This window comes from Triturus cristatus, chromosome 7 (genome assembly GCF_964204655.1).
Source record: "Triturus cristatus chromosome 7, aTriCri1.1, whole genome shotgun sequence".
In the NCBI taxonomy this organism is placed as follows: Eukaryota; Metazoa; Chordata; class Amphibia; order Caudata; family Salamandridae; genus Triturus; species Triturus cristatus.
Window position 1 is genome coordinate 657114701 of NC_140590.1, and position 27996 is coordinate 657142696.

Here is a 27996-nt window from a genome sequence, read left to right on the forward strand (position 1 = left end):
CCGGGCGCCAGTCGGCCCGTCTGTTGGACCCGTCCCTGACCCCCCTTCCCGTGTCAGTGGACCTTTCTGATCTCTCCCGCAGCCCAGCGCTCTGACTCTTCTCTGTCCTCTGTTTCGGCAGGGGGCCGGACGGCCTGGTCCCGCTGTTGGGACCTTCACTACGGACCTGGACTCAGCGGCTTCCCGCTCATCTGTAGAGATCTAGGACCGGACTCTTGCATCCGCACATCTGGAGGGGTCCACCACGCTCTTGACACCCGAGCACGTCGCTTGGGGCCTTGTAGTTGCTGTTACAGTTAGGGCGACAGATGCTTCAGTTCTCGAAGTATAGGGTGGGAAATTGGGGGGGGGGGTTTTGGGTTTGTTGGGGTATTGTTTTGCTGGTTGCTCCTCTTGGGGCGGGTGTTTCCTCTAGTTTGGGTCTGGTTCCTCTTGCTCGTGTCACACAGCAGTTCCCTGCGTGCGCTGGTCCAGAGCTTCGCACTGACATTCATATGCGCTCCACTCGCTCCCTCTCCCCGCCTGGCCTCCCTGGCTCCCCTTCGTCTGTCCTCTACGCTCCCCGCGCTGCCTGGGCGACCCTCCTTCACTCCCTGCGCGTTGGCGCGGCCTCGGGTCCTCCTGACGCCGCCCGGGTGCTAGATTCCGCGGCGTATCCCGCTCGTGGCTTCCATGGCTGACCTAGCCCCCGGGGCGCGGATGCGCGTCATGTCTTGGAACGTGAACGGCCTGTTGGATAGGCTCAAGCGCACCGCGGTCCTCAAATATGCTCACCGCATAGGGGCCGACGTGCTCCTTCTTCAGGAGACCCACCTTCTCGGGGACAACTGCCCCTTCCTGGCGCGATATGGTTACGATCGGGTGTGGCATTCAGGGTTTGCTCGTGGCTCCCGGGGGGTGGCGATCCTGCTGCGCCGTTCCTTCCCCTTTGTCCTTACACGGGTGACCCACGACCCTCGGGGCACCGGGATTGCTATCTGCGGCACGCTCGATGGTAGGCCGCTTTGCTTCCTATCGCTCTATGCACCGCCCTCGGGACTGGCGCAGGCTTTGTCCCACGCGGCCTCTCTGCTGGCGCTGCTACCGGGGGGCACTGTAGTGCTTGGGGGGGACTTTAATGCCGTCATGGCCCCTCAGCTGGACTCCTCGGGACCGATCTCGGACTCTCGCGCAGCTCGCGCGCGGCAGCTGGCGGGCTGGGCCGAGGCTCAGGGCCTCTGTGACGCCTGGAGGCTCTGGCATCCTCAGATGCGTCAATACACTCACACGTCGGCCGCTCACCATTCCCACGCCCGCCTCGACATGATCTTTGTCCCCCCCACTGAATGCGGGGGCGTCCAGGACGTCCGCATTCTGCCCAGGGGGATTTCGGATCACTCGCCGGTCCTCCTGGGCCTGGGTCCTCCGCCGCATACGGCTCGTCCGGTGTGGCGGTTCAGCGCCTGGTTCCTCCAGGACAGGGCGCTGCGCAAGGCGGTGGGTACCGAACTCATTCAATACTACTCCGCCAATGAGGGCTCGGTCTCATCGGCAAGTACTCTGTGGGAGGCCTGCAAGGCGACCATTAGAGGGGCAGCTAAGGCGCAAGTGGTGCGGCACCGCCAGTCGCGGCTGCAGCAGCTCACCGCCTGCGAGGCTCAGGCGCTTCGACTGGAACAGTCTCTCGCTGCAAACGATGACCCGGCGGCGGCCCGGCGGCTGCGGCTCCTTCGCCAGGAAATTAGCCAGCGGTCCCTTGATGCGGCCAGGCTCCTTTGGCAGGCCTCGGTGGCAAGGGTGTATGGCTGGGGTGACAAGAACGGTGCGCTGTTACATCGCCTGGTGACCTACCCCAGGGCGTCGTGTATCATCCCGGCGGTCACGGATTCCACGGGGGTGCTCCGGTCCTCCTCTGTGGAGATGGCAGCGGCTTTTGCCCAATTTTATTCTCAGCTCTACCGGGCCCGTGCACCGACTCTTTCCTTGGCCGCTTTACTTGCGTCTGGGGGCGCACACCTCGCTCGGCTTCGGCCGGCCGAGTGGGAAAGCCTGGAGGTCCCCATCTCTCTTGAGGAGATTGGAGGTGCCATTGGGCGTACGTCCGCGGGGAAGACGCCGGGACCCGACGGGTTCCCCCAGGAATTCTACGCCGCATACAGAGACACCCTTGTCCCGCGGTTGTGCGCTCACTATGCGGAGGTGATTGAGAAGGGTTCCTTTCCCCCGGAGGCGGATATGGCCACGATCGTGGTCTTGCCTAAATCCACGCCACCATCCACCGACAGGGCGGCCTACCGTCCCATTTCGCTTATTAACACGGACGTGAAGCTCTATGCGGCGATCCTGGCTCAACGGCTTAGGCCCTTGCTGTCGACCTTGGTCCACCCGGACCAATGTGGCTTCATGCCCGCTCGGGGCACCCGCCACTGTCTCCGCCGTCTCCATGTGGCCCTGGCCCACCGCCATCGGCTGTCCCCGTACCTCGCTCTCCTCCTCGCTGATTTCGAGAAGGCATTTGACTCAGTGGGATGGGCCTACCTGTTTGAGGTCCTGGCCTGCATGGGTTTTGGCCCTCGATTCGTGGGGATGGTGCGAGTCCTATATGCACATCCCCGGGCCAGGGTCTTGGTCAATGGCGTGCTATCGAGGCCATTTCGGATCGGCCGGGGGACGCGGCAGGGCTGCCCACTGTCGCCCCTTCTTTTTGCCCTTGTGATGGAACCCCTAGCCGCCCTGATTAGATCTGATCCCGTCCTTCGGGGCTGGGAGTGGCCTGGCCTGGAGGCCGACAAAATCGCACTTTACGCGGACGACGTCCTGCTGTATCTGAGTGACCCGGCGCACTCCGGACCCCGTGCCCTCTCCATCCTGAGCCGTTTCGGCCGGGCGTCTGGCCTATCCCTCAACTCGCGGAAATCGGTGCTGGTCCCGCTGCACTCATCCAGGGAGTGTTTTGACTGGCAGGAGACCATCCCTCTCCGCCGGCTATCGTTCCAGTACCTGGGTATTTGGGTCTCCCTCCTCCCGGAGCTGAGCTGGGCACTCAATGTCACCCCCCTGGTGAAGAAAGCCAAGGCGGACTTGGTGCGTTGGCACCAGCTGCCTCTCAATCCGCTAGGAAGAGTGGCCCTCTATAAAATGATGATTCTTCCCCGGTTTCTCTATGTGCTGCAAAACACCCCCCTCTCCTTTCCGCGCCCTTGGTTCCGCGAGTTAGACGCGATGGTGACGAGATTCCTCTGGGGCAGCGGGAGGCACCGGCTGGCATTATCGACGTGCCGCATACCCACCTTTGATGGGGGCCTGGGCATGTCTGACCTCTACCTTTATTATCTTGCCACTCGCCTGCTGGTCGTACATGACTGGTTTGGGGGGGGTTGGTCTGACCCCGCCTATAGGGTGGAACTCGGTGAGTTGGGCTTCTCCGGTATCCAGGATCGACTGTATGGCGCGTCCGTCCCCGCCTCTTGCCCGGATATCACCAGGGCCGTCTTCTTGTCCTGGCGAGCGGCGCTCCGTCATACCCGCTGGACGGGGAGGCTGACCCGGGTCACACCCCTGTGGCACGGGACATGGCTGCGTGAGGTCGCGGCGCTGGAAGGGTTTAGATCGTGGGACTCAATTGGCATTTCCCAGCTGGGGGACATCTGGCGGGGCGGGCGAATGTGTTCCTTTTCAGAGCTGCAGGCGCGCTTCTCCCTCCACTCCTCCCAATTCTTTAGATACCTCCAGCTGCGCCATGCTATACGCATCCACACCCCGCTGGACGTCCGGCTGCCGGACCACAGCCCCCCGGAGGCTCACGTTATGATGGGCAACTTGGGGAGGGGGGGCGTCTCCAGGATTTACCGCTCCCTCGTCAACTGCACCCCTACGTCCCTTGAGGGCCTTAAGGAGCGCTGGGAGGGCTGGGTGGGTCCCCTGGATGAGGCCGACTGGCGGGACGCCCTTATGGCCCCCCGCTTGGTGACGGCCTCAGCTCGGCTACGGCTTGTCCAAATTTATTACTTGCACACTGCTTATCTCACGCCGGCCCGCCTACACGGCGCGGGCCTCTCCGGGGATGCGGCTTGCCCCCGCTGTGGCTTCGAGCCGGCTGATTTTCTTCATGTGGTGTGGTCCTGCCCGGAGCTGGAGGGGTTCTGGAGGGGCATTGAGTCCGAGCTTACGGAGGTCCTGGGGTGGGAGGTGCCACATGAACCTAGACATTCCCTATTGGGCATCACGGATGGATTGGATGGCACGCGCTCAGAACACCGGTTCCTCATGACGGCCTTGATGGTGGCTAAACGAGACATTGCAGCGGCATGGAAGCAGCCACAGCCGCCAACCGTAGCTAAATGGGGCGCCGGGGTGGACTGGTGTGCGGCGCAGGAGCGGACTCTCTATCAGGCACGCGGCTGTCCCAAGAAATACCGGAAGGTGTGGGGGAAATGGTTAGGCAATATACCTTAGCGGAGTGGGTTGGGGTGGGGGGGGAAGGTTTGGGGAGAGGGTGGCAAGGTGATGCGGGGTGGGGACTTGGAGGGCCAGACGTTCTTTTTGTTGTACTGCTAAAAACAATAAAAACTTGTTTATCAAAAAAAGAATATCGGCTTGAACCAAAAAGTCTTTCATTTGTGAACAATTTCTACGCAAGCGTAGAAATTGACTAAAAGGGATACTATCCCTCTGACTTCTCGGATGATAACTGCCATATTGAAGCAGTGTGTTTCTAGCAGTTGGCTTGGTGTATAGAGACACACTGATTTTGTTGTCACAATGTTCGACCCAAACGTCTAAAAATTCGACCTTGGTATTGCTAGAGTGAACAGTAAATTTGAGATTCATATCTGCTGCGTTTAGCCAGGACACGAATTCGCCCAAGGAGTCATGGTCTCCGCTCCAGATGAAAAATATATAATCTATGAAGCGTGACCATGCTTGGACGTTCTCGTAGAATGGAGCCATATCATTATGGATATTGAATTGCTCAAATTTGCCCATGTAGAGGCAAGCAATGCTGGGGGCACAAGATGCCCCCATGCTGACTCCCTGAATTTGGTGAAAAAAGTCACCATTAAATTCAAAGTAGTTGTCATTTAAGACAACCTCAAGACACTGGATGACAAAAGAGGAGTTAACAATCGGATTGTCATTGGTAAGTATTTCTTGTATCACTGCTAGTGCTCCCTCCTGCGGAATGTTAGTATATAACGATTCCAGATCTAGGGTCACTAGAAGTTCCCTGTCTGGATTAAAAGGGATGTTTTCAATCTTGGAGATAAAATGGCCCGTATCTCTCACATACGACTCCAATTTACTCACCAAAGGTTTTAGAAAGCAATCCACATATTTTGCAAGGGGTTCAAGGGCCGAACCAATGGTGGAAACAATGGGCCGTAGAGGCGGGTCCATGATGTTTTTGTGTGTCTTGGGCACCCCGTATATGATGGGTAAACGGGTATACTTGGGAGTTAGATATTCTGCCTCCTTGGTGCAAATCAATTCCTGGTCAACCGCATGGCTAACCATCGACAGGATCCGAGTTTTGAGGTTATTCTCAGGGTTTCCTTTGATATGCTTGTAATGTTTGGTGGAGGACAATAGCGTGTTCATTTTTTCAATGTAGTTGTCAGTGTTGAACAACACAATGCCCCCACCCTTGTCGCAAGGTTTGATGGTCAGAGATTTGTTGTTTTGGAGGGAGACTAGGGCTTTCTGTTCGGCGGGGAGTAAGTTATTAGTAGGTTTGGGCACAAATTTGATGACTTTAGAAATCTTAGACATGACTGCTTTTTCGAAAATTCCAACCTCTGGACCCACCAGGTCAAGCCCGGGGGTGAAATCGGAGGGAGGTTTTAATCTAGACAAATTATTCGAGGAATCAGGAGCGGGTCTGTTATAAAAGAATTTTTTGAGCCTGATTTTCCTAAAAAAGGAGTGTAAATCTTTCAGGAACTCGAATTTGTTGAGGGTCGTAGACGGAACAAACGTGAGGCCTCTGGACAAAAGACTCAAGGAATCGGAGTCCACATCAGATGTAGACAGGTTAAACACAGGAATATCTACTGTGTTTTCCAGTATTGGTTCTGTCTGGTTTGTATATACATCTGGGGTTGACCACGTGCCTGATGGTAGTTCCTCATTAGTGGTGTTCTGGTTCTGGGGCGATAGTTCCCCCGGCGGTTTCCTAAAAAATGATCTGGTGTCATAGGTCTATCAAACTGGTCTTGCCGGTGTTGGTAATTGGGATTATAGTTGGTCTCGTAGTCCCCAGATGCTTCCCCTTCAGAGTCCGTAGTGTCCGAGAATGTGACCACTTTCTTATTATTTTCCCCACCCATGTGGCTGGTTCCTGTGCCTTTCTCTGTGCACTCTGTGTTTGGGGGTTTCAGGGTTGTGGCTGTTGGCCCTGTGCTGTTCCTTTCGGGCCGGTGGGGGTGCCGTGTTGGTGGCCTCATGTCTTGCTGGTGTGTCTGTTGTTCAGTCTTCTTGCATCTAGGGTGTCTGTGGGGACATTTGCGGGATTGGGCTGTGGGCCATCCTGTTTGTCTCTCCTGTTTTTGCCTTTCTGAGGCTGGTCTTGGGACTCACTTGGGGTGGTTCATTGGTGCCGTCCTTTGTCCTCCGGGCCGGTTGTTGGTTCGGTTGGTGACTTACTCCTTTCTGTGTTCGGGGTTCTTCTTCGGTGGCCAGTGGCTTAGTCTTCCCCGGTCCTGTGTTGCTCGCCTTTGGTTGGCCCCCAGGTTTGTGGTTGTGGGTGTCGCCCTTGGTGTGAGTTGTTTGGGGCGACGTATTCCCTATTGGCCCTGTTTCGTCTTTGGTTTCCACTGGTCTTGGTGGCCATGGGGATTTTGCTAGTCCCCGCTCTTGGTGCGGTGCCTTGGTCTGGTTCGGGGTCTGCCCCTTGCTTTTCCTTGGGAGGGGGTCCTATTGTTGGCCTCCTTTTGTTGTGTATGTGGGGGGTTGTGCTTCTGGCCCCTCCCTTGCCTTTATTGGTGTGGGGCCCCGGGTTTCTGTCCTGGTGTCCGCAGAGTTCAGGGTGGTTGCCTCGGTCCTGGCCTGTTGGCCTGTCCCTGTGCCCTGAATCCTTCTTTCGGTTTGGGTGGTTTGGGCTGTTGTCCGGTGTCTACGCTGGTGGTTGGCGCTGGACATTCCTGTCCTAGGGCCTGGTCCTCCTCTGGGGGTGTCTGTGGAGGTGTCCTCTGGGCCCTCTGGTAGACGGGCCTGTCTGGTTAGGGGGGTGGAGCTTGCTCTTGGTCGCTGCTCCCTCCCTTCCTGGTTTGCTCTGTGTGGGCCTGCCCTTGGTTGGTCCTCTGGGTCGGTGCCTTGGCTGTTTTGGTGGGCCCTGTTCTTTTTTGTCTGGAGTAGTCTGGTGTGGGCCTTCCCTGGTGTGTTGGGGTTGGTCATGTGCCTGGCCATGTCGAACTTTGCCTCCTGCTTTGGACTGGGCCTGTTGGGTCTCTCCTTGCTTCCCCTCGGCTTTCTGATGGGGTCGTTGTGGTTTTTTTTAGTGGTGTTGGTTGTTCTTCCCTTTTTTGCTGGGGGTCACTCTCTGTCGTTTCTGCTGCTGGGTCTGTGGTGCTGCATGGTGTTCTGGACAGACCTTAAAACCAAATTGTCATTTGCTTTTGCAGTAATTTATTTGAATGTTTTGAAGTCATAGCTGATAAAAGGTAAATTTTCAATAGAAAATCACTTGTAAAGTGCGGGCTGCATGCGAAGAGGCGTCTCGGCGTCAATGTGTATGATGAAAGCATGGTGCAGGCACAAGAGGAATAAGATGGATGGAGATCGGATAGAAGTACATGAATTATACTTTCTTGGTATGCACATAGTAGATGCTTAGGTGATGAGTTGACCCTTTTGCTTGGGAACTAGTTGGAAAGATGCTGTTAGGGGAGTGCCGTCAGGGTAGAGTTTGGAGGGCGAAGTGCTGAGGATGGAACTGTAATTGTAGTTGAGAACAGCAAGGATGATACTGGTGGTGTCGGGTACTGGGGCTGAGGTAGTCAGTGAGGATGTGAGCTTTGCCTAGCAGTTGCTGCCATAGTAATTTAAGGTGAAAGGTGATGTGAAATTGGGGTTAGGGGTGTAGGGGAGCTCTTACCAAGGAAAATATGGGGCTGGAGATGTGAGTTGTCGCACAGTAGGGGTGTTGTGCTCCTATAGTTTGAATGCGGAGGTGAGATAGTGCTGTCAGTTGGATATTTTGATGCTGATGTTGTCCTTGACAGAGCGGATCAAATCATCTGTGTGTAATGACTGCATGGAAGGCACTCTGTGATCAAGCTTGCCTGGTCCTCAATTTTGGAACATAGCTGTTGATGGCCCTTATTCAAAGCCTCCGTAGTGCAGAGATGGTCTTTCACCTGCATCTGCCACTACTGTCTGTACTGGGCCTGCCTTTCATTACATCTTTCTCATCCAAGCTTGAACGTCAAGAACTACAGCTGACTGCCATTGATGCTTCATTGATCTTCAATGGTGCTTTCCAAGTGTACCATGCAGTACTTAAAACTATACAGCTACCGTTTTATGGAACCTTCCATCTAAGCATGGTCCCACCCCCTAAGAAACCTCCAGTGATTATCCCATTTTTAATGTACTGCTCAGTTTACCATACTAGGCACCAGTGCCCCTGATAGAAATCTACACAATAATCAAAACATGCTTGTGGTTTCACCAGGTGAACACCCTGTCTCTTACCAGTGAATAATACAAAGGTATATAATATATATTTTAAATTATGTTAATACACTTGGCCACACTACACAAATTAGGCATGGTCTGCACTGACTAAAAGTAAAGGAAATCGCATTATCTTTCTTATTGGATCCTTGTCTTTTCTTCGGTTCCTGTGGAATGTTTTCTTCTGCATTTACTTTTGAAGGGCACACGTGCCTTTAGACAGTACAATCAACATCAGAAAACATGTGGTGTCTTCCTGGCACTGATATTCTGGGGGTCTTGATTGAGTGCATGATACCGATAAAAGATCCAGTCAACCCTTCATTGAATGGACAGATTTCATGATGGAGAGCTGGACTGGTTGGCTATTTTGTTGCTAAACTAAATTTCCTTCTGTCAAGCTCTATAAACAAATGTGTGTATCTCACTTCTCATTCAAAATATTGGATAATGGTGTGCACTACTATTTGACTTACCTGAGTCTTTTTAAGGGATGGTATTGTAAACGTGCACTATGGCAAGTGGCTGTCAGAATGCATGGCTTTTGTTTACTGTACAATTTATTGACAAGTCCACATGGGGACAAGAAACTAACCCCCTTTGTCAGAGGCAGATTGTCACAAGGACAGCGGGGACGACCTTATCCAAGTGGTGGACTGGTGGGAGGCTCGAGATGTCACGGACCGTGTCTTTTCTATTCCGCAGGGAGACGAGTGGACGCCGTCACTAAGGTAGGAAGCAACACCAGACGCCTTCCCCTTTAACTGGGACACGTTCCCAGACAACCACGCCCCCTATGATGACGACGCGGTCGAACAACCAATAAGACCACAAGAGGAAGCACTCAGAGTGTGTATGTACACCGGAGCAGGAGACGAGGAGGCGAGAGAAGGATTGGAGCAAGACTACAGAGACTGGAGACGTGAGGAGACTCGAAGGAGTTCGTCGAAGGAGGAGAAGCCGGAGACTGGAGCACTCCGCACCCACGCTTCGCCGAGCCGCGCCCACGGAGGAGCGTGGCTGACCCAGGTACGTGAACGCTTCACAGGTTGGGTCGGGAGGCGGGAGAAGGCTGAGAAGTAACATCAGTACTGCTTGCCGCCTCGTTTGTACATAGCTAACGTGATTGACCCCCTCCTCACTTGCACTGCTCCCGGATGTATAGAGTGTTTTCTTTTTGCACCTGAGCACCGGAGTGTGTCCCTCACCCCCCCCCCCCCCCCCCCCGGGTCCTTTAAGAGTAGTTAACAAAGGACGTCATATTGACCCCAGCCTTTGTCTTTGTCTCTCCCTTTGCTGGGATGCCGCCATACGGAGTCCCCCTGTCTTCCACACCGGGACGAGGAACCGAACCCCAGAGACGTCTGATGCCGGAACGTGAAGCTCCCCATTGACATCGAGGAAGATCCATTCCCTAGCGATCCATAACACCCTGGCTGCTTCGAACACTCGAGACTCTTTAAAAATAAAACCCTCTCTCACTAGACGCCGAGTTTTGCGTTATACTTCACACCTGCTCACAGTGGTGGAGAATGCGGGCACTGACCCTCCCATCTGCACAGTAAAGATGGATGCTCTGATTCAGCATATAATTAAGGGACAGGAGAAGCTCGAATGGGCGGTCGAGCGACAGATGGCCTCCGCAAGTGCGGACCGAGAAGTATTCAAGGACACGATTGCTGCCCAGCTTGAGTGACTACAGAAAGTCGTCACAGAGCCACAAGCCCTCCCCGGACGAGAATCCCGGGGCCATAGTCACCCCACCCCCACCGGACTGTCTCTACAGAAATATATTCCTGGCGAGGACCCAGACGCCTTTCTCACCAACTTCGAAAGGGTGGCCAGGGCGTGTAGTTGGCCCCTAGAGAAATGGCCGTTCTTTTTGGCCCCTCTCCTGGTGGGAGATGCTCAGTCCGCCTATCAGGTGGCTAATGCCAATGGAGACACAGCATATGGGACTATTAAAGGCATCATTTTGGATCATTTGGGCCTGGACGCGGAGGGGTATAGGGTACGGTTCAGGAAGGAGAAAGGAGGACCAGGGGAGAACCCTAAAACGCTATTTTTTCGGCTAAAAATGGCAGCCGATAAATGGTTGACTCCTGGCATCAGCTCCAAAGAAGAGATCATGGAGAAGATTTACCTGGAGCAATATCTTGAAGCCTTACCCTATCATACGCAAAGGTGGTTGAGACAACATAGCCACCTGATGGTACAACAAGCCGTTGAGATGGCCGCAACATTTTCCAGAGCACAACCTAAAGGATATGGTTGGGAGGGGGAGAAGCCGCGCAACCCCCCCTTCCAAGCCGAGAAGAGGACCAAGCCCCCGGATCCGATAAAACCCCGACAGCTGAGGTTTGAAGTTCCTGGCCTGAAGGGCCCCCAGTGCTTTGAGTGTGGGGAAAAGACCAACGGAAGAACCCATGGAAGTGGGTTATATAACCAAGTCCATACTCTATACCGCGGAGATGGGGACGGCCTTTCATGTGAACGTGCAGGTAAACGGTAAAACCCTTAAAGCACTTTTAGACTCTGGATGTAAGCAGTCGGTGATACAGGGATTATGGGTATCGCTCAAACAAATAGTGCCAGAGGCCTCCGTACACATCAGGTGTGTCCATGGAGACGTGAAGCCTTACCCAGTAGCAGTCCTTCCCCTCTTGCACTCGGGGAGGGGGGTCAGAACCCACATAAGAGTAGGGGTCTTAGACAACCTTCCGGAGGACCTCATTATCGGAACCGATAACCCGGACTTTTTGGACATGTTCCAACGAGTATTAAACAAGCCAGGGCAGGAAAGTCCAACCAGGGAGGAATCTTCACTTCCTGCTTCTGCCTTGATCACCCCCGAACCATGGCTTACGGACCGTAGCTTCAAGTTCGCACAAGCCAATGACACCACCCTGTACAATGCTTGGGAACAAGCTCACAGCACCCCTGATTCCGACTCCCCTGGGTCCCCCAGGTTTTTTATTAAAGAAGCGCTATTGTATAGACAAGCGTCCCCTTCGGACCCTCACCAGTTACTGGTTCCCAAGTCTTTCAGGGAACAAATTATGTTCTTTTCACACTCACACATCATGGCCGGACACACCGGGTCAGAAAAAACAACGCAGAATATACTACGATATTTTTACCTGGGATATACCAAGATATCAAAGTACATTGTCAGGCTTGTATAATCTGCCAGAAAAGGAACACTCACGACCACCTGGAGTACCCTTACAGCCACTACCCGTGATAGGGACTCCATTTGAGAGGGTCGGGATGGACCTTGTAGGGCCTTAGCCCCGGACAAAAAAAGGCCACTTATACGTACTGGTGATAGTGGACTATGCCACCTGATTCCCCGAGGCTTTTCCCCTTAGGACTCCCACCACCCGTAACATAGCAGACTGTTTCCTGGAGTTATTTTCCAGATTAGGGTTCCCCAAAGAAATACTAACAGATCAGGGAACACCATTCGTCTCGAGACTTATGAAAGAGGTATGTCACATCTTGGACCTCCGTCACATCCGTACGTCAGAATACCATCCGCAGACGGATGGCTTGGTAGAGCGTTATAATGGCACATTGCAAAACACGCTCAAGAAAATGTTGGAGGTAGAAGGAACAGAATGGGACCGGCTCTTACCGTTGGCGATATTTGTCATCCGAAGCCAAGTACAGAGCAGTCTTGGATGTTCGGCCTTTGAACTGTTGTATGGGCGCCAACCTCGCAGCCTATTGGAGATGACCAAGGAGGCGTGGGAGAAGGAAGAAACCCTGGAAACCAGAGAGATGTTGGAATACACTCAGACGTTAAAAACCAAAACTGGGAAGCTGCGAGATCTGGCCTACTCAAACCTCGCGAAGAGCCAAGAAAAACAGGCCTATTATTATAACCGAGGGAAGAAATGGAGAACCTTAGCGGTTAATGACTGGGCCCTGGTATTACTCCCGACCTCTACTAACAAATTCAAGAGTGAATGGAAAGGGCCCTATCGAGTCATCGCCTCTATCGGGAAGACTACGTATAAACTACAACTGTCACCAAACCGGACCCAGGTTTATCACATAAACATGTTAAAAAAATGGATAGGACCTCCACCAAAGACTGCCTCCCTAACTCTACCTACCCCGTTGCAACACGTACCGATCAACCCTGAGATAAGTCAGCAAGAAAGGAAGGAGCTGATGGAGGTCCTACAAGCACACTCCACACTATTCTCCGACCTCCCCGGGAGAACCCACCTCGCCGAACATAACATTGAGACTACCCCGGGAAAAGTGATCAAGCAACGCCCTTATAGGATACCCGAGGCTCGAAGAAAAGCCATCCAACAAGAAGTCCACGACATGCTGCAGCTAGGGGTAATCAGACCATCCAGAAGTGAATGGTCATCTCCTATAGTGATGGTGCCAAAGCCTGATGGAAGTATCCGGTTCTGTATGGACTTCAGGGCACTGAATGACATATCGTCCTTTGATGCCTACCCCATTCCCCGCATCGATTAACTCATAGAGAAGTTAGGGGAAGCCCGTTACATTACCACCATAGACCTGACCAAGGGGTACTGGCAGGTATCCTTGCGAGAAGAAGATCGAAAGAAGACGGCTTTTTCAACTCCCGACGCTCTGTTCGAATTCACAGTGCTACCCTTCGGATTGCATGGCGCTCCGGCCACATTCTAGAGACTAATGAACACCATCCTGCAAAACCATCAAGCTTTCTCATCAGCTTACCTTGATGACATTGTGGTCTTCAGTCCGAACTGGGAAACGCACCTCCAACATCTACACACGATCTTCCAGACCTTAGGAACCGCCGGTTTACATTTGAATGCTAAGAAATCCCGAATGGCTTTCCACAAAGTGAACTATTTGGTATACGTCCTTGGTCATGGCCTTATAGCTCCACAAAGAGAGAAAAAAAAAGCTATTACTGCTACCCCTTTGCCTTCCACAAAACGAGAGATGAGAGCCTTTTTAGGCTTAATCGGATATTATCGACGCTTTATTCCGAACTTCTCAGAAGTAGCAAACCCCTTGACCAACACCCTCCTTAAGAATGTAAAACCCCATGTCCTCCACCATCCCACCGCACAGATGTTACAGGCCTTTCACACTCTGAAACGTGTCATCACCTCTAGCCCAGTACTATCCTCACTAGACTTTTCTCATCCCTTCATATTGCACATGGATGCCTCGAATCACGGGTTGGGTGCAGTTTTGTCACAGGAGTCGGAGGAAGGGGTGGAGCATCCCATAATCTATATCAGCCGAAAGCTGTTCCCCAGAGAGATGAGGTACCCGACCATTGAACGCGAATGTCTTGCGATTAAGTGGGCTACTGATAAGTTACGCTATTATCTAGAAGGGCGGCACTTTCTCCTGTATACTGACCATGCACCCCTTCAATGGATGAGTCGGAACCTCTCCAACAATCCTAGGGTTCTCAGTTGGTTTCTCTCACTCCAACCCTTTTCCTTCACACTAAAACATCGGAAAGGGAAGGACAATGCTAGCGCAGACTACCTATCCAGGACATTTCCTCTCCCCGATCGGGAGAAACCGGTGGTGGAGAAGTGTCACGAGGACAGCGGGGACGACCTTATCCAAGGGGTGGACTGGTGGGAGGCTCGAGATGTCACGGACCGTGTCTTTTCTACTCCGCAGGCAGACGAGTGGACACCGTCATAAAGGGAGGAAGCAACACCAGACGCCTTCCCCTTTAACTGGGACACGTTCCCAGACAACCACGCCCCCTATGATGACGACGTGGTCGAACAACCAATAAGACCACAAGAGGAAGCACTCAGGGTGTGTATGTACACCGGAGCAGGAGACGAGGAGGCGAGAGAAGGATCGGAGCAAGACTACGGAGACCGGAGACGCGAGGAGACTCGAAGGAGTTCGTCGAAGGAGGAGAAGCCGGAGACTGGAGGACTCCGCACCCACGCTTCGCGGAGCCGCGCCCACGGAGGAGCGTGGCTGACCCAGGTATGTGAACGCTTCACGGGTTGGGTCGGGTCGGGAGGCGGGAGAATGCTGAGAAGTAACATCAGTACTGCTTGCCGCCTCGTTTGTACATAACTAACGTGATTGACCCCCTCCTCACTTGAACTGCTCCCCCTTTCACACCGGACGTATAGAGTGTTTTCTTTTTGCACATGAGCACCGGAGTGTGCCCCTCACCCTCCCCCCCCCCGGGTCCTTTAAGGACGTCATATTGACCCCAGCCTTTGTCTTTGTCTCTCCCTTTGCCGGGTTGCCGCCATACGGAGTCCCCCTGTCTTCCACGCCGGGACGAGGAACCGAACCCCAGAGACGTCTGACGCCGGAACGAGAAGCTCCCCTGGGACATGAGGAAGATCCATTCCCTAGCGATCCATAACACCCTGGCTGCTTCGAACACATGAGACTCTTTAAAAATAAAACCCTCTCTCACTAGACGCCGAGTTTTGCGTTATACTTCACACCCGCTCACACAGATACAGTTGCATACCTTGATCAGTATATTCCTAGGCTCTTACTCGTCCATCAAATCTCTCTTATATAGTTTGTCTTTTTAGGCCTTTTTAGGTTTTCACTCCACTGTCATACGATTGGGAATGTACAGCTGCAAAAGAGCTATCTCATTTGTAAAACATATACGTTTTGTAGGCTTGTGTAACCACAAGTCTCTTTCTGTATAGTATGTTTACTATGCTGCGTAGCACATGATGTCCCTGTTGTTCTTGCGAAAAATCAAAAGATTGTTTGTTTTTTAAAACTGGATTTTAGATCCCTTCTTCGGTAGTTGCAGATAGTAGACGAGCTGGAACATGATAATAAGGTGTTGTATTGTAGAGTGCTGAATTGTATAACAGCTTCTTTCTATAAATTGCCTTTGTATAATACGTACTACCCCTGACAAGGTGTTGACACGCTTTATGCTACACCAGAACTGTTAGTGAGTAGTCCTTTGATTATTGTCTGTTATTGGGATTACTCTTGTACTCTCAGGGACACAATTCCATGCATTTACTCCAGATTCTTTGTGGTGGATTAAATTATTAGGAGTCAACTTTTATCATTAGTGTGAATTCTTGCAAATGGTTGAGGTGATTAGATTGGCTAAACAAGGTTAGTTATCATTAGGTTACAAGGATTTGGTTTCAAAGAAGGAGAGATTGTGATGTGTGAGGTGTGGGCAATTAGCAGAAATATAATAGTTTTAGAATAATGTAGACAGACATGCAATTCTGGATAGGCTGTATTCAAAGAGGGTAAGGCGTTCAGAGAATTGAGGGTGAGGAGAGGGCCGTTCTGTAGGAAGAAATGCAAGAGAACAATTAATGGTTTTGACTCATTGTAAATTTTTCATGCAGGGTTTTGGGGCATAGTGGGATGAAGCTTTGGGAGATAGCATGGAATCTAAGGAAGTGAGACTGTAAAACTTTAGAAGGAAACAACATTATTTACAAGTGACACGGCCTAATATTTTGTGAGAAGCAAGGACCATCTTCCAGCACACACACAGGTAATAGCCTCATAGCAGAGTCTACAACGAGGGCATAAAATCCTTGTACAGACCCAGATTAAACTCGCAAATCCCAGCAAAGACCTACAGTCAGCCACTAAACTCCAAGCACAGACCATCAGCCCTATAAAGTTCTAAATGGGGTAATTTAGCGAGTGACTCAAGTCCGTGACCAGACCTAAAAATGAGAAATAAACTGCCAGCAGAGATCCTAAGAGAAGGGACTAAGTCCCAGAAAAGACCAAAATGAGGGGCTATCCTCCTAACAGACCACTGTAAGGAATAGTGAGGAATTTTACAGTGCAACTATTACCATCCACCCATCCCATATTAAAGGTGTCTCTCCAGGCACCAGGTGTTCTGTCCTGGAGCCAAATGGTCCCTCTAGAAAAAGGCACAAAATCACAAACCCTTTGCGCACCACAAGAACATCATGCTCAACAGTACACTAGCGACCCAGTTATCATGACTGCTGGTTTATTAAAGTGTACTACTAAGTAACTCTTACATAGACAAGTTAAGAATTCACAGTGTAGGAGAAGCTGCAGTGTAGTGCTGTGAAATAGCAGAAAGTGTAATAAACTTGCTATCTGTAGACCTCCTGTTTCTTCTACTTGCACACTTGCTATCATCATGGCACAGACTGAACGTCTGCTACAGTCCTTGGCGCGCTCTTTGGTTGCATTGGCAGATCACAACATAAGTACTTAGCAAACAGTGCAGAACTCTGATCTCATTTATTTATATTTACTTATTTACTTCCCTGAAGAGGTTAAGTGTTTTTCCTGGGATTCAGCCGCCCTCCCTGCGCCCCCCCCTCTCTGTATTTATCTGAGGCTGATAAACATGAGATGATGTAGGCAGTGATGTATGAATAGCAAGTCTGATTATACTGTGTAGCATAAAGGGATTTCATTACAAGAACGGAGGCTACATTATGCATATTTCTTTTAATGCAGTCCAAGCAGCCTCATTCATCACAAAGTAGAAGGTAACAGAACATTAGAAATAAATAATAGGCAGGAGCCAACAACAATCTGCCTCTTTTAAATATGGCTCCGAGCAGATAAGTTGACTTTTCTTTTACTATTTGCCTATAATTATCCTTTTACCTTTAGGTTTTTTCTCGTGGCTTAACCCCACTCCTGCCTCTACACCGATCTCCAATCTATGGAGATCCCCTCTCCACCCTTTTTTCCATAATTTCTACCCCTAGACATCCCCTTCTCCACTAACGCCCGGCGTGATGCCCTTCTTATTCCCCATTACGATAATTCCCCAGGTATATATCTGGTAAGTATTTTATTGCCTGTTTTACTTATAACCTTGCGAGTACGTTTTGCCCATTTTATTGCACTATTATTTTTTTCCACGTATTTAGTCATTTTAAAACTTGGAGCGATGTAACTAACTCCATCGCTAGTGTTTAATAAGATTTTAGGCCCGTTTCAACCATAACGAGAGGATCTCAATTTACCTCTCTCTTCCCGATGCAGGCTGCGAGCTCCAGCGCGACCCTGCATCGGGTTAAGCATTAGAGGAAAGTTCCTTGGCAATGGGAGTGCTACGTCCTCCCGTTGCCAGGAACCTTTCTTCTCTGCATTCCCGGCCTTAGAGCCTGCTGCTTAGTCGTTCGCGCTCATCCCCATGACAACGGGCAGCGGCTGGTTGCTCCAGCAGAAGTCTGTCAGTTACTCGACTTCTGTTTGCGATCAGCTGCTGCCCACAACGCGACTCAAGCACAAGTACTAGATTTAAGGATCAGATTTAACGATCCTGCATAAAAAAAATATATATATAGACCGTCCTTTTTGTTTTGCAAATGGTGTTAAAGGAATAAAAAAAAGTACCTTAATTGAACTGCTGTGGACTCCCTCTGTGCCGTGAATACTCTGGTGGGGACCTTGCCGGGTTGTCTTGAATATATATATATCGGCGCGGGAAGGTTTCAACAATTAAAAGGTGCACATCACGTCTGTAGCCCACTGGAGGGCAATGAAATAAATGAAGTAAATCAATTAGGCAAAGAAATGTGGGAAAATGGACGGACTCCACTGACGGAGAAGAATCGGACTACAGCTACCAGCATGCTTTCACTGGGGAGAGCACGCAATAAATGGAGAAAGATGGCTGTGGTGCTTCTGCCATTTCCTGAATTGTCACCCCATGAGGAAGGAGCCTGTTGCTTCGAAACGCGTAGGGGATTATGAATTTTGAAGCCGGAATGTGCATCTTTTGACAAATAAATGGTTTGTTAACCCACCTTTTCATGGAGTGCGTCCTTTATCCAGAGGCAACCTTGGGAGATGTGTTAAGCGGCGGCCTCAGCCGCGAAGGATGCACCGCCCGTTTGAAATGTGGTAACGGGTCTGGACGCTGTCACTGTACATGCGGAATCGGCGCGGGAAGGTTTCAACAATTAAAAGGTGCACATCACGTCTGTAGCCCACTGGAGGGCAATGAAATAAATGAAGTAAATCAATTAGGCAAAGAAATGTGGGAAAATGGACGGACTCCACTGACGGAGAAGAATCGGACTACAGCTACCAGCATGCTTTCACTGGGGAGAGCATGCAATAAATGGAGAAAGATGGCTGTGGGGCTTCTGCCATTTCCCGAATTGTCACCCCATGAGGAAGGAGCCTGTTGCTTCGAAACGCGTAGGGGATTATGAATTTTGAAGCCGGAATGTGCATCTTTTGACAAATAAATGGTTTGTTAACCCACCTTTTCATGGAGTGCGTCCTTTATCCAGAGGCAACCTTGGGAGATGTGTTAAGCGGCGGCCTCAGCCGCGAAGGATGCACCGCCCGTTTGAAATGTGGTAACGGGTCTGGACGCTGTCACTGTACATGCGGAATCGGCGCGGGAAGGTTTCAACAATTAAAAGGTGCACATCACGTCTGTAGCCCACTGGAGGGCAATGAAATAAATGAAGTAAATCAATTAGGCAAAGAAATGTGGGAAAATGGACGGACTCCACTCACGGAGAAGAATCGGACTACAGCTACCAGCATGCTTTCACTGGGGAGAGCACGCAATAAATGGAGAAAGATGGCTGTGGTGCTTCTGCCATTTCCTGAATTGTCACCCCATGAGGAAGGAGCTTGTTGCTTCGAAACGCGTAGGGGATTATGAATTTTGAAGCCGGAATGTGCATCTTTTGACAAATAAATGGTTTGTTAACCCACCTTTTCATGGAGTGCGTCCTTTATCCAGAGGCAACCTTGGGAGATGTGTTAAGCGGCGGCCTCAGCCGCGAAGGATGCACCGCCCGTTTGAAATGTGGTAACGGGTCTGGACGCTGTCACTGTACATGCGGAATCGGCGCGGGAAGGTTTCAACAATTAAAAGGTGCACATCACGTCTGTAGCCCACTGGAGGGAAATGAAATAAATGAAGTAAATCAATTAGGCAAAGAAATGTGGGAAAATGGACGGACTCCACTGACGGAGAAGAATCGGACTACAGCTACCAGCATGCTTTCACTGGGGAGAGCACACAATAAATGGAGAAAGATGGCTGTGGTGCTTCTGCCATTTCCTGAATTGTCACCCCATGAGGAAGGAGCCTGTTGCTTCGAAACGCGTAGGGGATTATGAATTTTGAAGCCGGAATGTGCATCTTTTGACAAATAAATGGTTTGTTAACCCACCTTTTCATGGAGTGCGTCCTTTATCCAGAGGCAACCTTGGGAGATATATATATATATATATATATATATATATATATATATATATATATATATATATATATATATATATATATATATATATATATATATATATATATATATATATATATATATATATATAAAGGGGAGAAACCTTCATTTGGCAAATATATACCATCTAATGGTATTATTCTTATAAAAAAAAATGTTTAAAAAGAGAGAGGAGATATCTCCTTTATTACCTATTTAAGTCATAAACAGATAAACCCTCTCTTCCCCCCTCTTGTACCTTGGTGTTTTACAAAGCACATGTGCCAAATCCAATTTGTACCAAATCTCCCGATCTGCGCCATGTCTGATTCAGATGACGCTTCCGCCCCTACTCCTAATATTAATAATGAAGCCTTAAAAAAATGCTACATAAGGAGATGAGGCACTGCATGATTGAGACCTTGACTCAGGTCATGTCCTCTAAAAGGTCACTTCCCATTGAGGAGGACGAGATCCCAGAAATGTTGAACCCACACTACTCGCCGAATTAAGAAGGCAAAAGTTTCAAGAAAAGTAAAAATGTTGATCAAGTGACCCCTAAGAGCACTATGGGAGGTCCTAGCACCTTATCAAATCTGGGAGGTCTTAGCACCTCAACTATTAATGGAGGTCCCCGCACCTCGAACTCCCTGAGTGTCCCTAGTGGCAAGACTTACTCGGGTGTCCTTGGCGGCACAAAACATCTGGATGTCCCTAGCGGCACAAAATATCACAGTGCTCACTACAATATGGGAGACAACAAGTTTAATGATGATCAGTCCTCAGACATTCCTGATGAGTATGTCCTAGATCTTGATGAGGACGATCAAGAATTTTACAGTCCGGAGGAGGAACTCCCACCATCCTCAAAGGACAATATCCTTGACCCCTTGGGGGAAGAAATGTTTTCCCCATTAAACCTCAAACACCCCAGAAGTTCTCCTCAAGACCACATTGCAAAATTCATCAAAAACTGGGTTAGAAACCTTTTAGAGAGGGACACTCTGAACATTCTTAGAGCCGAATGCTCTAGACCATCTATCGAGGACAAGACCTGCCATACCCCCAACTTGGACCCCGAGCTGATTAAATTCCTCTTCAAACTCAGACGAGATCCAAGGAAATTGATGGAAAGATCCCTGAAAGGGTGCCAAGACCGTCTTCTCGACGTCCTGGGACCGTTAGCCAGAATCATAGATTCTGCTGAGGAAAGCCACATCAATGGCACACCTCTTAACATCGATTTGATCAGAGGCTGGAGCCAAAGGGCACTTATACTTCTGGGCAATGCAAACGTAAGCCTCAACGCAGAAAGACGACGAGTCATTCTAACTAAAATAAATCCCCAACTCGGTGATATGGCGGAAAGAGAGCCCTCACAAAACCCAAAAGGATTACTCTTTGGGGAAGATCTTATAAAATCCTTGGGGAAGTAAGTGTCTACATTCACCGCCTTGGATAAGGTCCAACAAAATGTGCGCAGAGTGTTTAATCCTAACCTTTTTGGCTGGGCAGGAAGAAGGGGCCTCTCTTCCGGCCGCTTTAATCAAAGGCCCTATTCGAGATCCCGTTGCTACGGTAGAGGGTACCAGCAGTACAACGCACCTCAATTCTACCCACAGAGAGGGAGAGGACCCCCACAGCAGAGGGTTTAGATCCCGTGGAACCACCAAATCCAACAACCCTACAAGTGAGTACTCTCCCCCCCTCCTTCCTCTTCTTTCCCCCAAAAAGTGGGAGGCAGACTCAAAAACTTTTATCAGAATTGGAGATTGATCATTTAAGACCCTTGGATTTTAAACACCGTCAGGGGATTTATAATAGATTTTACACAAAAACCTATACAAACCTCTTTCCCGTGAGACATGTCTCTCTCTCTCTAGATCAACAAAAAATAGTAGAGGAGATCTCCTCCATGCTTCAGAAAGGAGCAATAATAGAAGTCCCCTTGGAAGCGTTAAGATTTCTAAGCACACTCTTTCTTGTGGAAAGAAAGGACACGGGTTAGAAACCTGTGATAAACTTAAGAGAATTAAACAAATATTTGGTTTACAGACACTTCAAGATGGAGGGCATCCGCCTTCTGAGAGATCTACTATTAGAGGGAGACTGGCTAGTCAAACTGGACTTGAAAGACGCTTATTTCACCATCCCAATGGCCACAATCCACCAACCCTTTCTCCAATTCATGTGAAAAAAAACACCTATACCAATTCCAAGCTCTTCCCTTCGGACTATCTTCTGCCCCTTGGTGTTTCATGAAGGTCATGAGAGCAATCGCCTCATCCCTAAGAGAAAGAGGTATTCACATGATCATATACTTAGAGGACATCCTTATAATGTATCAAGTCCTTTCACAAATAGTCCAAGACCTGAAGACTGTTATGGACCTTCATACAAAGCTTAGGCTTCATCATAAACAAAGAAAAATCAATTGTGACTCCTTCCAGAACTCAGGAGTTCCCAGGTTTCACGGTAGATACATTGAGATGGCTCCTTTTACTCCCTTCCAAAAAAATAACCACAATCAGGAAGGAAATAAGAAATGTCCTGAAACAAGAAAATCTAACTCTGAGGGAGCTAGCCAGACTTCTGGGTCTCCTCTCCTCCTCCATCCAAGCCATCTTTCCGGGCACCCTAAACTATCGGGCCCTCCAAAGTGTAAAAGCGAGATCCCTAAGATCTGGCCTTTGATATGGGGATCACATTTCGCTAGATCAGGAAGCCAAATCGGAACTAGCCTGGTGGCTCGAGAACCTAGACGTGTGGAATGGCAAAGCAATCTTTAGTTCAATACCAGGGTTTGTTTTAGAATCGGACGCGAGCCTTCATGACTGGGGAGCTTGCCTTCGCAACCAGAACACCGGTGGTATCTGGTCACAAGAGGAGTCCTCTCACCACATAAATTACTTGGAACAGCTGGTCTCTACGCCTTGATGAGCTTCAGACATTGTCTTCAAGGCAGATCAGTCATCTTAAAGATGGACAACATGCCCGCTGTAGCCTATATAAATTGTCTGGGAGGTACAAAATCTGCGGGAAAAAACTTTGGATGTTCTGTCTGGAACACAAGATCGCTCTCTGAGCGGAATACCTCCCCGGGAAAATGAACATCTCTGCGGATTGGAACTCGAGGTTCCTGCTAGATCACAGCGATTGGAAACTCAATGATTCCGTATTCAGATACTCGAACAAGATTTGGGGACCCCTTAGAGCTAGACCTCTTTGCGAGCAGATTAACTTTTCAATTGGAGATATACTTCAGCTGGATGCCCGACCCGGGTGCTCTGGCTGTCAACGCCTTCTTACAATCTTGGAAAGGAGTCAAAGCCTACGCCTTCCCTCCCTTTGCCATGATTCAGAGGGTTCTTCAGAAAGTGAGACAGGACCAGTGCTTCCTTGTCCTAATAACTCCCTTCTGGCCATCCCAGGCCTGGTTCCCAACCACTCTAGAACTAGCTTGCAACCCCCCTTCTTAACTCCTACCCAAGAGAATCTTCTAACAAATGTAGATGGAGGAGCTCACCCCCTAATTCAGACCGGGAGTTTAACCCTTCTTGCGTGGAGAGTGTCAGGAGATCCAATGAAATCTCAGGGCTTTCGTCGACAGCTGCAACTCTCCTCAGAGAGTCTTGGGCCCCAGGCACTCACTACAGATATAACAACATATCACCTGGATTCCTTGGAGGCACCTATTGTTGACATAGTTAATTTCCTTGTTGAACAATTTGAAAGAGGTCTCAGCTATAGAACTACCAACTGCTAAAGATCGGCTATCTCTGCTGGCCATGTCCTTGTCAACGGTAAAACGGTAGGTAAAAATGTCATTGTTTGCTGAGTAATGAAAAGCATTCGTCTAAGAAGACCTCCTAAACCAAAATATGAGAGTCTCTGGGGCGTTAAGCAAATTCTAGATCTTTTCACTAACTGGCGGGATAATACTCTCCTGAATAGAAAAAATCTTTCCATCAAGCTTGCAACTCTGTTATGCCTAATCTCCTGCCGAATGGTTTCTGATGTTAAAGCCCTAGAAATCACCAATACATCTTATAACATGTTTGGTGTCAAATTCGAGTTATAGAAAAGAACTAAGACTATGTCTGATTCAATATGTTATCCTTGTTTAATTTATGCCCTAAAACTTTGTGTAGTAGATTGCATGAGAGAATATGATCCCAGAATGTCTGTTCTCCGTGCCCAGGGTGTGAACTAGTTACTTATATCCTTTGTTAAACCCCATAAAGGTATAACCTCAACCTCTATTGCCAAATGGGTTAAAATTGTCACGAATTTAGCAGGTATTGACTTAAAGAAATTTCAAGCTCACTGTCTTAGAGGTGCTATGGCCAGTAAATCTCTCTGGCCTGGAGGTAAGTTAGTTGACATTCTCAAAGCTGCTGATTGGTCAAATGCTAGCACTTTTGCACGACACTATTGCAAACCTATCAGACACATGTCTGATGTAGTCTTACAAAGCTACCAACATGCATAATGTAGCCTCCATTCTTGTAATGAAATTGTGATTCTCCTATTACCATGACTAGAGAATCTGGATTTCTTTAAAGACACGGAGGCTAACATTATCCCATCCATCTCTCCCTTTGGATGGCTGATGCGGATATTAAATAAATGCTCATGTTTATTTCCTCTGTTAACAATGTCTCATAATTCTTTTTATAACTTGATGACTTTTATAGTGTGTGTCCTTTCTGGAGGTATTTACTTCCTTTTTCTTTTCAGGTAAACTTCCATAATTTCGAGGCTTTCCTCGTTTGGATCCTCCTCCGATTACCATTCTCCTTCGTCTTGACCATCTGAGATTAGTTTAGAAGATTAAGATTTGTGGACTTATTCCCTTCCACCAGATTTAAAAGAGGCAGATTGTTGTTGGCTCATGCCTATTATTTATTTCTAATGTTCTGTTCTGGAACCTTCTACTTTGTGATGTATGCGGCTGCTTGGACTGCATTAAAAGAAATATGCATAATGTTAGCCTCAGTGTCTTTAATGAAATCCAGATTCTCTAGTCATGGTAATAAGAGAATCGCAATTTTTTTCCAACTAGTTTGAAAACTTATTTTTCATTGAAAATGAGATAAACGAATAGGACTATTTGGTATTGCTCTGTATTAACCAGAGTAGGCCAGGGCAAAAAATCGATCTGCGTGATTTTAGGTCAAAACTGCTCTTCATTCAGCAAATCAAGGTGGTTTGGGGAGCTTGCTTTCCTCTACGACGTTTCCTAAGTCTTGTGCTCCTTTTTTGCCAGCGGAAGCAGATGCCGCTGTAGTCACTTAATGCATCTTGTCCAGACTAGACTACTGTAAGAGTCTCAATTCCTGTCTCCCAGTCTAGCAGCTCACCGAACTGAACCGAGTGCAGAACTTTGCTGGGAATTTTGTATCCTGTCTCTGGCGCCAGGAAAAGCTTGCACTGGTCTGCGGTTGAGCAAAGACTCCACTTTAAAATTCCCTCCTTGATCCACCGACCAGTTCATGGAACTGGGGCTGCTGCACATGCTCAGCCAGCATTTGTAGTATTATCATTCACTGAGGCGTTCCTACTTGGAAGCCATCTGCTCCTGCACCAGCTGAAGATAAACAGGAACGCTGTGATGGTCATTCGTTTATGGTTATTTGGGCACGGGAGCTCAGTGCACGACTGAGTAACTATGTGTAAAGGTGGCTTTTCTCGTCCATGTGAAATAGTATTTTTCCAAGCGTTGTCTTTCGTGCATTACAAATAAAATTAAGTTGTAACATTTCCTAGTGGTCTATTTAAAGAATTATAGCTAATTGTTTCATTAAAAGGTGGAGTTAAATGGGTGCGGAGGTCCAAGTATGGCAGTCGTTTGTCTGAAGTCATGGGCTTTGTGATCAAAAACTAAAGTGCATGGGTGGGTTGCACTGTCTGTTGCATCGTCTGTTCTTCGGAGATTATCAAGTTCGCTGAAAATGTTCATATCAACTTCCGCTTCTAGGTCCTTCAGGCTCAGGCTAGTCCTAATCTTGACAGAAAGTAATTACATAGCTTTCAGGAGGTGCTTTTCATGGGGCATAACACCACCGTGCAACAACGTGCCCCTCGTGGCCTGAGGATGGGGCGCTCCCTGCCTATTCCCACAAATAGACTCGCACATCGTCGTTACCCTCGATGTGACGCTGCCTGCAGTTGCAGCCTCCATTGGAAACAGGCCGGCAGCAGTCTCCTTGCTCTTCTGTGCTGGCCGCAATCTGCTGCCGTTCAGAAGGCATCAGTCTTTCAGCGCCTTTCTTTCTGTTCCCCTAATGTGTTCGACTGTCTGCCTCAGCGGCCTTCCTCCCACAACCTTATGTAGTGTCGCGGTCTAGTTGACGCGCGCACTACGTGAGGACGGCAATGTGCGTAGCGGCCATTTTGGACGCTACTGCGCATGCGCGACATAACGCGCGAGGAGAGACGGCGATCAGAGCGTGTTGCCCGGCGCTCTCTCGGCTATAGGAATTAATAGTAGAATAAAGGCATCTGAAATATCCTGACTGCCTCCTGAGTGTTATTGGGGAAAGGTTACTGACAGCCTGAGCACCTAGCATCATTACAGTGGCGACGAGACTGGGATAGTGAGAACCCTACGTGCAACAGGAGGAAGGTGCCCCCAACCTGCATCAGAGAGGAGGCCCACCAGGAGGGACACCACCCCACGTGGCAAGAAGACCGAGGGGGTCGAGGACAGACGCCTACACACCGGGAGAGCGCGGCAGAGGCAGACAGACGCCAGGAAGTGGCACGTGGGCAGTAAAGTAGCCGGCCACGAGGTAGAGGAAATCGCAGGCGGACAGCGGAAACACAGAGGAGACCCTGGCGGAGTCGGGGGACGACGGAGCAGCCAGCTCGAACGCAGTCCCAGGTACCCGAAGTAGGGGAGCGGGGACAGATGCACCAGGCAGCCCAAGGAAGCTGGTGGAAGCCAAAATGAGTGCACAGTCATCGACTCTGACGACGCCGATCCCGTTCCTACCACGCCCGGGAGAACCCATAATGAAGTGGGAAGACTGGAGGGAGTACTTCAAAAACTACCTGGAAGCGTTGGAAGATGAGAACGAGGAGGCGTTCTCCAGTGCCAGGAGGAGGAGGATACTGCTACACAACCTGGGTCCAGAAGGAATACGGGTGTTTCAAAACCTCACACCGAACGTCAGGCAGGCAGGGGACACAGATGTGTTCGCCCACGCCATAGAAGACCTGGACAACCACTATCGGCCAGCTGTGTGCACCTCCATCGACCGCTACAACTTCCAGCAGAGGAAGCAAGAAGCGGGGGAATCCGTTGATGACTACGTGGCGGCGCTACGAAAACTGGCGATGACGTGCAAATATGGAGGACTACAGGATGAATTCATCAAGGACCAGATCGTTATGCACACGACAAGCAAGTCAGTACAGGACAAACTGTGGGCGAATGGAGATGCGACGCTGAACGAGGTGATCGCCATAGTGAAAAGAGCGGAATTAACCAAACGCTGCGCGGAAGCGGCCAAGAGAGAGCCGGCCCCCAGACTCACAGTCAATAAGGTGGACGACGCGGACCATCAGGCACGGGGAAAACCAGCGACGGGGGAGTACAGAGGTACGACCAAAGGGAAAACAAGACCAGGACAGACATGGAAACAGGAAAAAGGCGAGGCAATGAGATGCTACAGGTGCGGGAGCTCGAGCCATGCAGCGCACGACAAACGGTGCCCCGCATTCAGAGCCAAGTGCGCGTTCTGCGGCCTAGTAGGTCATTACGAAAAAGTATGCCGAAGGAAAGGGAGACAGCAGGCGGTGAAATTCGTGGCACAGGACGAGGGGGAAGAAGTGGAAGGCCGTGAAGAAGACGAAGAAGTCCTGTGTATAGAAGACCAGGTACTGGGCATTGAGGGGAGGAGAACGCGCAAACCCCAGTGCGACATGATTATTGGAGGAATACACATCACCATCGTGGCGGATTCAGGATCTCCATACACGATAGTTCAACGATCGGTATGGAATGAGAAGTTCAAACCCACGTGGGGAGCGCAACTGGAACCCCCCGACATTCGACCGGTCACCTACACAGGGGATCCAATCCCGATGGTAGGGTTCAAGATGCTGAAGTTCCAGTTCAAAGAGCGGA

General features: G+C 49.7%; 1 protein-coding gene across 9 annotated transcripts in view; it reads left to right on the forward strand.

Moving 5' to 3' along the window:
* The window catches only part of ARSG (arylsulfatase G), a 1970563-nt gene that overhangs the window by 1259324 nt on the left and 683243 nt on the right, over positions 1 to 27996 (forward strand). The gene's annotated exons all lie outside the window — the stretch shown is intronic.